This window comes from Leucopleurus acutus (genome assembly GCF_964270905.1).
Source record: "Leucopleurus acutus genome assembly, chromosome: X".
NCBI classification, from domain to species: domain Eukaryota; kingdom Metazoa; phylum Chordata; class Mammalia; order Artiodactyla; family Delphinidae; genus Leucopleurus; species Leucopleurus acutus.
This window is the reverse complement of record NC_139148.1, coordinates 44,607,362-44,620,652: the sequence shown is the minus strand read 5'-3', so window position 1 is coordinate 44,620,652 and position 13,291 is coordinate 44,607,362. Positions and strand designations below refer to the sequence as shown.

General features: G+C 39.7%; 1 long non-coding RNA gene across 1 annotated transcript in view; it reads right to left on the bottom strand.

Annotated features, from left to right (window-relative positions):
• The window catches only part of LOC309978479, a 115,389-nt gene extending 112,400 nt beyond the window's left edge, over nucleotides 1-2,989 (bottom strand). Inside the window, exon 1 of the long non-coding RNA XR_014327129.1 lies at nucleotides 2,520-2,989. This is a non-coding gene — a long non-coding RNA (uncharacterized lncRNA). The remainder of the gene's footprint in view (nucleotides 1-2,519) is intronic.
• Between the last annotated feature and the right edge of the window lie 10,302 nt (nucleotides 2,990-13,291).

The following is a 13,291-nucleotide window of genomic DNA, read 5'->3' as shown; positions in this document are numbered from 1 at the left end:
AATTCCAAGTCCTTCTAGTATATCATCTTTGGCTGACCGTCAGAAATGATTTCTTGAATATGACACCAAAAGCACAGGCAACAAAAATAAAAATAGATAAATTGGGCTACCTCAAAACTAAACCTCTGTGCATCATAGGACACAATCAACAAGGTGAGAAACCAACCTATGGAATGGAATAAAATATTTCTTAATCATGTATCTATTAAGGGTAATATCCAGAATATATAAAGAACTCCCAGACCTCCTACAATAACAATAGCAACAAAAACCAAACAACCTGGACCTAAGGCTTTAAGAAATCTTGATCTAGCAGATGTCGGTTGTAGAAGATGTGAATGCTTCTCCACCAAGCAGAAAACCAAAGGAAGTGTGCTAAGAGGCAGTGGTCTAGTGGAAGGTAGATGGGCAAACTGGCTGGAGCACCATAAAGAAGACAGAAGGAGAAAGGAAAACCAGATTGGAGGGACTACATGATTCTTCTCCAAGGTATTTCTAAATGGGCTTAGGAGATTAACATGCTTAATTTCCAGAATGTTTCTGCAGTGATTTAGTTGTAAGGCTGACCCTAGTTGGAGACAAGATGGTGTAGTAGGACGTGAGCTCACCGATTCTTACGAAAACACCAAAATCACAACTAACTGCTGAACAATGATCCACAAAAACATGCTGGAACCTACCAAAAAAAAGAACCTTCTTCCAAAGACAAAGACGAAGCCACAATGACATGGTAGCAGGGGTGCAATTGCAATAAAATTAAATCCCAGACCCACCAGTTGGGTGACCCACAAACTGGAAAATAATTATACCACAGAAGTTCTCCCACAGGAATGAAAGTTCTGAGCCCCACGTCAGGCTCCCCAGCCTGGGGTTCGGGCAACAGGAGGAGGAGCCCCCAGAGAATTTGGCTTTGAAAGCCAGCAGGGTTTGATTGCAGGAATTCCACAGGACTGGGGGGAAAAGAAATTCCACGTTTGGAGGGCACACAGGGTCTCGCACACACCAGAACCCAGGGAAAAAAACAGTGTGACCGGGGGGACCTTGAAGATGGCGAAAGAGTAAGACGCGGAGATCACCTTCCTGCCCACAGATACACCAGAAATACATCTACACGTGGAACAACTACTACAGAACACCTACTGAAGGCTGGCAGAAGACCTCAGACCTCCCAAAAGGCAAGAAACTCCCCACGTACCTGGGTAGGGCAAAAGAAAAAAAAAAACAGAGACAAAAGAATAGGACGGCACCTGCACCAGTGGGAGGGAGCTGTGAAGGAGGAAAAATTTCCACATACTAGGAAGCCCCTTCGCGGGCGGAGACTGCGGGAGGCGGAGGGGGAAGCTTCGAAGCCGCGGAGGAGTACACAGCAACGGGTGTGGAGGGCAAAGCGGGGAGATTCCCGCACAGAGGATCGGTGCCGACCGGCACTCACCAACACGAGAGGCTTGTCTGCTCACCCGCCGGGGCGGGCGGGGCTGCGAGCTGAGGCTCTGAGGCTCGGGTTTCGGTTTCGGAAGGAGCGCCTGGAGAGGACTGGGGTTGGCGGCTTGAACATCGCCTGAAGGGTTTAGTGCACCACGGCTAGCCGGGAGGGAGTCCCGGGAAAAGTCTGCACCTGCCGAAGAGGCAAGAGACTTTTTCTTCCCTCTTTGTTTCCTGGTGCGTGAGGAGAGGGGTTTAAGAACGCTGCTTAAAGGAACTCCAGAGACGGGCGTGAGCCACGGCTAAAAGCGCACACCCCAGAGACGGGCGCGAGCTGCGGCTAAAAGCACGGGCCCCAGAGACGGGCGCAAGCCGCGGATAAAAGCACGGACCCCAGAGACAGGTAGGAGACGCTAAGGCTGCTGCTGCCGCCAACAAGGGGCCTGTGTGCGAGCACAGGTCACTCTCCACACCCCTCTTCCGTGGAGCCTGTGCAGCCCGCCACTGCCAGGTTCCCGGGATCCAGGGACAACTTCCCCGGGAGAACGCACGGCAGGCCTCAGGCTGGTGCAAAGTCACACCGGACTTTGCCGCCGCAGGCCCGCCCCGCACTCCGTGCCCCTCCCTCCCCGCCGGCCTGAGTGCGCCAGAGCCCCCGAATCAGCGGCTCCTTTAACCCTGTCCTGTCTGAGCAAAAAACAGACGCCCTCCAGCGACCTACACGCAGAGGCAGGCCAAATCCAAAGCTGAGCCCCTGGGAGCTGTGAGAACAAAGAAGAGAAAGGGAAATCTCTCCCAGCAGCCTCAGAAGCAGCAGATTAAAGCTCCACAATCAACTTGATATACCCTGCATCTGTGGAATACCTGAATAGACAACCAATCATCCTAAATTAAGGAAGTGGACTTTAGGAGCAAGATCTATGATTTTTTTCCCTATTCCTCTTTGTGTGAATGTGTATGTGTATGCTTCTGTGTGAGATCTTGTCTGTATAGTCTTGCTTCCACCATTTGTCCTAGGGTTCTATCCGTCCATGGTTTTTTTAATAATATTTTTCTTAATAATCAATTTTAATTTTAATAACGTTATTATACTTTACCTTCGTTCTTTCTTTCTTTCTTTCCGTCCTTCCTTCCCTCCTTTAGACAACGAATCATCCCAAATTGAGGAGGTGGTCTCTGACAGCAAGATTTATGATTTTTCCCCCTTTACCTCTTTTAGTGAGGGTGTATGTGTATGCTTCTGTGTAAGATTTTGTCTGTATAGCTTTGCTTCCAACATTTGTCCTAAGCTTCTATCCGTCCCTTTTTTTTTCTAAATAAGAATTTTTTAATTCAATAACTTTATTATACTTTATTTTATTTTTACTGTATCTACTTTCTTTCTGTCTTTTTTCCTTCTTTCCCTCCTTCTTTCCTTCCTCCCTCCCTCCTTTCTTTCCTTCTTGCCTTCTTTCCTTCTTTGCTTCTTCCTTTCTTCCTTCCTTCCTTCCTTCCTTTCCTTCTTTCTTTCCTCATACTTCTACTAATTCCCTCTACTTTTTCTCCCTTTTATTCTGAGCTGTGTGGATGAAAGACTCTTGGTGCTCCAGCCAGGAGTCAGGGCTCTGCCTCTGAGGTAGGAGAGCCAACTTCAGGACACTGGTCCACAAGAGACCTCCCAGCTCCACATAATATCAAATGGCGAAAATCTCCCAGAGACCTCCATCTTAACAGCAGCACACAGCTTCACTCAACGACCAGCAAGCCACAATGCTGGACAACCTATGCCAAACAACTAGCAAAACAGGAACACAACACCACCCATTAGCAGAGATGCTGCCTAAAATAATAATAAGTCCAGAGACACCCCAAAACACACCACCAGACATGGACCTGCCCACCAGAAACACAAGATCCAGCCTCATCCACCACAACACAGGCACTAGTCCCCTCCACCAGGAATCCAACACAACCCACTGAACCAACCTTAGCTACTGGAGACAGACATCAAAAACAGCAGGAACTACGAACCTGCAGTCTGCAAAAAGGAGACCCCAAACACAGTAAGATAAGCAAAATGAGAAGACAGAAAAACACACAGCAGATAAAGGAGCAAGATAAAAATGCACCAGACCTAACAAATGAAGAGGAAATATGCAGTCTACCTGAAAAAGAATTCAGAATAATGATAGTAAGGATGATCCGAAATCTTGGAAATAGAATGGACAAAATGCAAGAAACAGTTAACAAGGGCCTAGAAGAAATAAAGATGAAACAAGCAATGATGAACAACACAATAAATGAAATTAAAAGTACTCTAGATGGGATCAATAGCAGAATAACTGAGGCAGAAGAACGGATAAGTGACCTGGAAGATAAAATAGTGGAAATAACTACTGCAGAGCAGAATAAACAAAACAGAATGAAAAGAACTGAGGACAGTCTCAGAGACCTCTGGGACAACATTAAACACACCAACATTCGAATTATAGGGGTTCCAGAAGAAGAAGACAAAAAGAAAGGGACTGAGAAAATATTTGAAGAGATTATAGTTGAAAACTTCCCTAATATGGGAAAGGAAATAGTTAATCAAGTCCAGGAAGCACAGAGAGTCCCATACAGGATAAATACAAGGAGAAACATGCCAAGACACATAATAATCAAACTGTCAAAAATTAAATACAAAGAAAGCATATTAAAAGCAGCAAGGGAAAAACAACAAATAACACATAAGGGAATCCCCATAAGGTTAACAGCTGATCTCTCAGCAGAAACCCTACAAGCCAGATGGGAGTGGCAGGACATACTGAAAGTGATGAAGGAGAAAAACCTGCAGTCAAGACTACTCTACCCAGCAAGGATCTCATTCAGATTTGATGGAGAAATTAAAACCTTTACAGACAAGCAAAAGCTGAGAGAGTTCAGCACCACCAAACCAGCTTTACAACAAATGCTAAAGGATCTTCTTTAGGCAAGAAACACAAGAGAAGGAAAAGACCTATAATAACGAACACAAAACAATTTAGAAAATGGGAATAGGAACATACATATCGATAATTACCTTAAATGTAAATGGACTAAATGCTCCCACCAAAAGACACAGATTAGCTGAATGGATACAAAAACAAGACCCTTATATATGCTGTCTACAAGAGACCCACTTCAGACCTAGAGACACATACAGACTGAAAGCAAGGGGATGGAAAAAGATATTCCATGCAAATGGAAACCAAAAGAAAGCTGGAGTAGCAATTCTCATATCAGACAAAATAGACTTTAAAAAAAGGACTATTAAAAGAGACAAAGAAGGACACTACATAATGATCAAGGGATCGATCTAAGGGGAAGATATAACAATTGTAAATATTTATGCACCCAACATAGGAGCACCTCAATACATAAGGCAAATACTAACAGCCATAAAAGGGGAAATCGACAGTAACACAATCATAGTCGGGGACTTAAACACCCCACTTTCACCCATGGACAGATCATCCAAAATGAAAATAAATAAGGAAACACAAGCTTTAAATGATACATTAAACAAGATGGACTTAATTGATATTTATAGGACACTCCATCCAAAAACAACAGAATACACATTTTTCTCAAGTGCTCATGGAACATTCTCCAGGATAGATCATATATTGGGTCACGAATCAAGCCTTGTTAAATTTAAGAAAATTGCAATTGTATCAAGTATCTTTTCTGACCACAACGCCATGAGACTAGATATCAATTACAGGAAAAGATCTGTAAAAAATACAAACACATGGAGGCTAAACAATACACTACTTAATAATGAAGTGATTACTGAAGAAATCAAAGAGGAAATCAAAAAATACCTAGAAACAAATGACAATGGAGACACAACAACCCAAAACCTATGGGATGCAGCAAAAGCAGTTCTAAGGGGGAATTTTATAGCAATGCAAGCCCACCTTAAGAAGCAGGAAACATCTCGGATAAACAACCTAACCTTCCACCTCAAGCAATTAGAGAAAGAAGAACAAAAAAAGCCCAAAGCTAGCAGAAGGAAAGAAATCATAAAAATCAGATCAGAAATAAATGAAAAAGAAATGAAGGAAACAATAGCAAAGATCAATAAAACTAAAAGCTGGTTCTTTGAGAAGATAAACAAAATAGATAAACCACTAGCCAGACTCATCAAGAAAAAAAGGGAGAAGACCCAAATCAATAGAATTAGAAATGAAAAAGGAGAGGTAACAACTGACACTGCAGAAATATAAAAGATCATGAGAGATTACTACAAGCAACTCTATGCCAATAAAATGGACAATCTGGAAGAAATGGACAAATTCTTAGAAATGCACAACCTGCCAAAACTGAATCAGGAAGAAATAGAAAATATGAACAGACTAATCACAAGCACTGAAATTGAAAGTGTGATTAAAAATCTTCCAACAAACAAAAGCCCAGGACCAGATGGCTTCACAGGCGAATTCTATCAAACATTTAGAGAAGAGCTAACACCTATCCTTCTCAAACTCTTCCAAAATATAGCAGAGGGAGGAACACACCCAAACTCCTTCTACGAGGCCACCATCACCTTGATACCAAAACCAGACAAGGATGTCACAAAGAAAGAAAACTACAGGCCAATATCACTGATGAACATAGATGCAAAAATCCTCAACAAAATACTAGCAAACAGAATCCAACAGCACATTAAAAGGATCATACACCATGATAAAGTGGGGTGTATTCCAGGAATGCAAGGATTCTTCAATATACACAAATCTATCAATGTGATAAACCATATTAACAAATTGAAGGAGAAAACCCATATGATCATCTCAATAGATGCAGAGAAAGCTTTTGACAAAATTCAACACCCATTTATGATAAAAACCCTGCAGAAAGTAGGCATAGAGGGGACTTTCCTCAACATAATAAAGGCCATATATGACAAGCCCACAGCAAACATCATCCTCAATGGTGAAAAACTGAAAGCATTTCCACTAAGATCAGGAACAAGACAAGGTTGCCCACTCTCACCACTCTTATTCAACATAGTTTTGGAAGTTTTAGCCACAGCAATCAGAGAAGAAAAGGAAATAAAAGGAATCCAAATTGTAACAGAAGAAGTAAAGCTGTCACTGTTTGCAGATGACATGATCCTATACATAGAGAATCCTAAAGATGCTACCAGAAAACTACTAGAGCTAATCAATGAATTTGGTAAAGTAACAGGATACAAAATTAATGCACAGAAATCTCTGGCATTCCTATATACTAATGATGAAAAATCTGAAATTGAAATCAAGAAAACACTCCCATTTACCATTGCAACAAAAAGAATAAAATATCTAGGAATAAACCTACCTAAGGAGACAAAAGACCTGTATGCAGAAAATTATAAGACACTGATGAAAGAAATTAAAGATGATACAAATAGATGGAGAGATATACCATGTTCTTGGATTGGAAGAATCAACATTGTGAAAATGACTCTACTACCCAAAGCAATCTATAGATTCAATGCAATCCCTATGAAACTACCACTGGCATTTTTCACAGAACTAGAACAAAAAATTTTGCAATTTGTATGGAAACACAAAAGACCCCGAATAGCCAAAGCAATCTTGAGAACGAAAAAAGGAACTGGAGGAATCAGGCTCCCTGACTTCAGACTATACTACAAAGCTACAGTAATCAAGACAGTATGGTACTGGCACAAAAACAGAAAGATAGATCAATGGAACAGGATAGAAAGCCCAGAGATAAACCCACGCACATATGAACACCTTATCTTTGATAAAGGTGGCAGGAATGTACAGTGGAGAAAGGACAGACTCTTCAATAAGTGGCTCTGGGAAAACTGGACAGGTACATGTAAAAGTATGAGATTAGATCACTCCCTAACACCATACACAAAAATAAGCTCAAAATGGATTAAAGACCTAAATGTAATGCCAGAAACAATCAAACTCTTAGAGGAAAACATAGGCAGAACACTCTATGACATAAATCACAGCAAGATCCTTTCTGACCCACCTCCTAGAGTAATGGAAATAAAAACAAAAATAAACAAATGGGACCTAATGAAACTTCAAAGCTTTTGCACAGAAAAGGAAACCATAAACAAGACCAAAAGACAGCCCTCAGAATTGGAGGAAACATTTGCAAATGAAGCAACCGACAAAGGATTAATCTCCAAAATTTACAAGCAGCTCATGCAGCTCAATAACAAAAAAACAAACAACCCAATCCAAAAATGGGCAGAAGACCTAAATAGACATTTCTCCAAAGAAGATATACAGACTGCCAACAAACACATGAAAGAATGCTCAACATCATTAATCATTAGAGAAATGCAAATCAAAACTACAATGAGATATCATCTCACACCAGTCAGAATGGCCATGATCAAAAAATCTAGAAACAATAAATGCTGGAGAGAGCGTGGAGAAAAGGGAACACTCTTGCACTGCTGGTGGGAATGTGAATTGGTTCAGCCACTATGGAGAACAGTATGGAGGTTCCTTCAAAAACTACAAATAGAACTACCATATGACCCAGCAATCCCACTACTGGGCATATACCCTGAGAAAACCAAAATTCAAAAAGAGTCATGTACCAAAATGTTCATTGCAGCTCTATTTACAATAGCCCGGAGATGGAAACAACCTAAGTGCCCGTCATCGGATGAATGGATAAAGAAGATGTGGCACATATATACAATGGAATATTACTCAGCCATAAAAAGAGATGAAATTGAGCTATTTGTAATGAGGTGGATAGACCTAGAGTCTGTCATACAGAGTGAAGTAAGTCAGAAAGAGAGAGACAAATACCGTATGCTAACACATATATATGGAATTTAAAAAAAAAATGTCATGAAAAACCTAGGGGTGAAACAGGAATAAAGACACAGACTTACTAGAGAATGGACTTGAGGCTATGGGGAGGGGGAAGGGTAAACGGTGACAAAGCGATAAAGAGGCATGGACATATATACACTACCAAACGTAAGGTAGATAGCTAGTGGGAAGCAGCCGCATAGCACAGGGAGATCAGCTCGGTGCTTTGTGACCGCCTGGAGGGGTGGGATAGGGAGGGTGGGAGGGAGGGAGACGCAAGCGGGAAGAGATATGGGAATATATGTATATATATAACTGATTCATTTTGTTGTGAAGCTGAAACTAACATACCATTGTAAAGCAATTATACTCCAATAAAGATGTTAAAAAAATAAAAAATAAATAAATAAAGACTTAAAAAAAATTGGTCCTCCTTAAAAAAAAAAAAAAAAAATACATTACATTTTAAATTATTACCAGATGCATTACAGAAAATGCTGCAGAAGTAGATGGATTTCACATGTTTTATACATATTAGAATTACATTAAAATTAGTTATATTAACTTAAAAAAGGGAGAGAGCTCAAATCAGTAAAATTAGAAATGAAAAGGAGAAGTTAAAATAGACACTGCAGAACTACAAAGGATCATAAGAGATTACTACAAGCAACTATATGCCAATAAAATGGACAACCTAGAGGAAATGGACAAATTCTTAGAGAAGTACAAGCTCCCAAGACTGAACAAGGAAGAAATAGAGAGTATGAACAGACCAATCACAAGTACTGAAATTGAAACTGTGCTTTAAAAACTCCCAACAAACAAAAGTCCAGGACTAGACGCCTTCACAGGTGAATTCAATCAAACAATAAGAGACAAGGTAACATCTATGCTTCTGAAACTGTTCCAAAAAATTGCAGAGGAAAGGACACTTCCAAACTCATTCTATGAGGCCATCACCCTGATACCAAAACCAGAAAAAGATACCACACAAAAAAGAAAATTAAAGGCCAATATCACTGAAGAACACAGATGCAGAAATCTTCAACAAACTACTAGCACTCCGAATCCAACAGCACATAAAAAGGATCATAAAACATTATCAAGTGGGATATATCCCAGGGATGCAAGGATTCTTCAATATTCACAAATCAATCTGTGTGATACAACACATCAACAAACTGAAGAAAAACAACCATATGATCACCTCGATACATGCAGAAAAAGCTTTTGACAAAATTCAACATCCATTTATGATAAAAAAAAAACTCTCCAGAAAGTGGGCATAGAGGGAACATACGTCAACATAATACGGACCATATATCACAAATCCACAGGTAACATCATACTCAACAGGGAAAAGCTGAAAGCATTTCCTCTAAGATGAGGAAAAAGACAAAGATGTCCACTCTCACCACTATTATTCAACATAGTTTTGGAAGTCCTAGCCATGTCAATCAGAGAAGAAAAAGAAATAAAAAGAATAGAAATTGGAAAAGAAGTAAAACTGTCACCATTTGCAGATGACATGATACTATACATAGAGAATCCTAACAATGCTACCAGAAAACTTCTAGAGCCAATCAATGAATTTGGTAAAGTAGAAGGATACAATATGAATGAACAGGAATCCCTTGCATTCCTATACACTAATGATGAAAAATCTGAAAGTGAAATTAAGAAAACACTCCCATTTACCATTGCAACAAAAAGAATAATCTATCTAGCACTAAACCTACCTAAGGAGACAAAAAAACTGAATGCAGAAAATTATAAGACACTGATGAAACAAATTACAGATGATACAAACAGATGGAGAGATATACCATGTTCTTGGATTAGAAGAATCTACATTGTGAAAATGACTCTACTACCCAAAGCAATCTTCAGATTCAATGCAATCCCTATCAAACTACCACTGGCATTTTTCACAGAACTAGAACAAAAAATTTCACAATTTGTATGGAAACACAAAAAACCCCGAATAGCCAAAGCAAACTTGAGAACGAAAAATGGAGCTGGAGGAATCGGGCTCCCTGACTATAGACTATACTACAAAGCTACAGTAATCAAGACAGTATGGTACTGGCACAAAAACAGAAATATAGATCAATGGAACATGATAGAAAGCCCAGAGATAAACCCACACACATATGGTCACCTTATCTTTGATAAAGGAGGCAGGAATGTACAGTGGAGAAAGGACAGCCTCTTCAATAAGTGGCTCTGGGAAAACTGGACAGGTACATGTAAAAGTATGAGATTAGATAACTCCATAACACCATACACAAAAATAAGCTCAAAATGGATTAAAGACCTAAATATAAGGCAAGACACCATCAAACTCTTAGAGGAAAACATAGGCAGACCACTCTATAACATAAATCATGGCAAGATCCTTTTTGACCCACCTCCTAGAGAAATGGGAATAAAATCAAACATAAACAAATGGAACTAATGAAACTTAAAAGCTTTTGCACAGCTAAGGAAGCCATAAACAAGACACAAAGACAACCCTCAGAATGGGAGAAAATATTTGCAAATGAAGAAGCTAACAAACAGTTAATCTCCATAATTTACAAGTAGCTCATGCACTATGGCGAACAGTATGGAAGTTCCTTAGAAAACTACAAATAGAACTGCCATATGACCCATCAATCCCACTACTGGGCATATACACTGAGAAAACAATAATTCAAAAAGAGTCATGTACCAAAATGTTCATTGCAGCTTTATTTACAATAGCCAGGAGATGGAAGCAAACTAAGTGTCCATCAACAGATGAATGGATAAAGACGATGTGGCACATATATACAATGGAATATTACACAGCCATAAAAAGAAACGAAATTGAGTTATTTGTCGTGAGGTGGATGCACCTACAGTCTGTCATACAGAGTGAAGGCAGAAAGAGCAAAACAAATAACATATGCTAACACATATATATGGAATCCAAGAAAAAAAAAGTTCATGAAAAACCTAGGGGTAAGATGAGAATAAAGACACAGACCTACTAGAGAATGGGCTTGAAGATATGAGGAGGGAAGGGTAAGCTGTGACAAAGTGAGAGAGTGGTATGGACATATATACACTACCAAACGTAAAATAGATAGCTAGAGGGAAGCAGCCGCATAGCACAGGGATATCAGCTCGGTGCTTTGTGACCGCCTGGAGGGGTGGGATAGGGAGGGTGGGCGGGAGACAGATGAAAGAGGGAAGACATATGGGAACATATGTATATGTATAACTGATTCACTTTGTTATAAAGCAGAAACTAACACACCATTGTAAAGCAATTTTCCTCCAATAAAGATGTTATATACAAACAAACAAACACATCCAAAAATGGGCAGAAAAACTAAATAGACATTTCTCAAAAAAAGGTATACAGATTGCGAACAGACACATGAAAGAATGCTCAACATCATTAATCATTAGAGAAATGCAAATCAAAACTACAATGAGATAACATCTCACACCGGTGAGAATGGCCATCATGAAAAATTTACAAACAATAAATGCTAGAGAGGGTGTGGAAAAAAGGGAACCCTCTTTCACTGTTGGTGTAAATGTAAGTTGATACAGCCACTATCAAGAACAGTATGGAAATTCCTTAAAAAAATAAAACTAGAACTACCATACGACCCAGCAATCCCACTACTGGGCATATACCCTGAGAAAATCATGATTCAAAAAGAGTCATGTACCAAAATGTTCATTGTAGCTCTATTTACAATAGTCAGGACATGGAAGCAAACCTAAGTGTCCATCTGCAGATGTATGGATAAAGAAGGTGTGGCACATATATACAATGGAATATTACTCAGCCATAAAAAGGAATTAAACTGAGTTGTTTGTAGTGAAGTGGATAGACCTAAAGACTGTCATACAGAGTCAAGTAAGTCAGAAAGAGAAAAACAAACACCATACGCTAACACATATATATGGAATCTAAAAAGAAAATTAAAGGTCATGAAGAATGTAGGGGCAAGACGGGAGTAAAGATGCAGACCTACTAGAGAATGGCCTTGAGGATACAGGGAGGGGGAGGGGTAAGCTGCGACAAAGTGAGAGAGTGGCATGGACCTATATACACTACCAAACGTAAAATAGATAGCTAGTGGGGAGCAGCCACATAGCACAGGGAGATCAGGGTGGTGCTTTGTGACCAACTAGAGGGTGGGATAGGGAGTGTGGGAGGGAGTGAGATGCAAGAGGGAAGAGATATGCTGACATATGTATATGTAAAACTGATTCACTTTGTTATAAAGCAGAAACTAACACACCATTGTAAAGCAATTATACTCCACTAAAGATGTTTTAAGAAAAAGGAAAAAGAAAATAAAAAGTACTATATTGGACTTCCCTGGGGACGCAGTGGTTAAGAGTCTGCCTGCCAATGCAGGGGGAAAAATTAGTCATTTTAACCCCAAAAAATGGGAGAGGCCTCAAATCTTTAAAATAGAAATGAAAAGGCAAAGTTAAAATGAACACCGCAGAAGTACAAAGCATCGTAAGAGACTACTACAAGCAACTATATGCCAATAAAATGGACAACCTAGAGCAAACGGACAAATTCTTAGAAAGGTACAAGCTCCCAAGACTGAACAAGGAAGAAACAGAGAGTATGAACAGCTCATTCACAAGTACTGAAATTGAAACTGTGATTTAAAAACTCCCAACAAACAAAAGTCCAGGACCAGACGGCTACACAGGCAAATTCAAACAAACATTTAGAGAAGAGATAACATCTATCCTTCTGAAACTGTTCCAAAATAATTGCAGAGGAAGGAACACTCCCAACCAAATTCTATGAGGCCATCACCCTGATATCAACACAGACAAAGATACGACACAAAAAAGAAAATTACAGGCCAATATCATTGATGAACACAGATGCAGAAATCCTCAACAAACTACTAGCAATCTGAATCCAACAGCACATTAAAAGGATCATAAACCATGATCAATTAGGATTTATCCCAGGGATGCAAGGATTCTTCAATATTCACAAATCAATCTGTGTGATACACCACATCCACAAACTGAAGAATAAAACCATATGA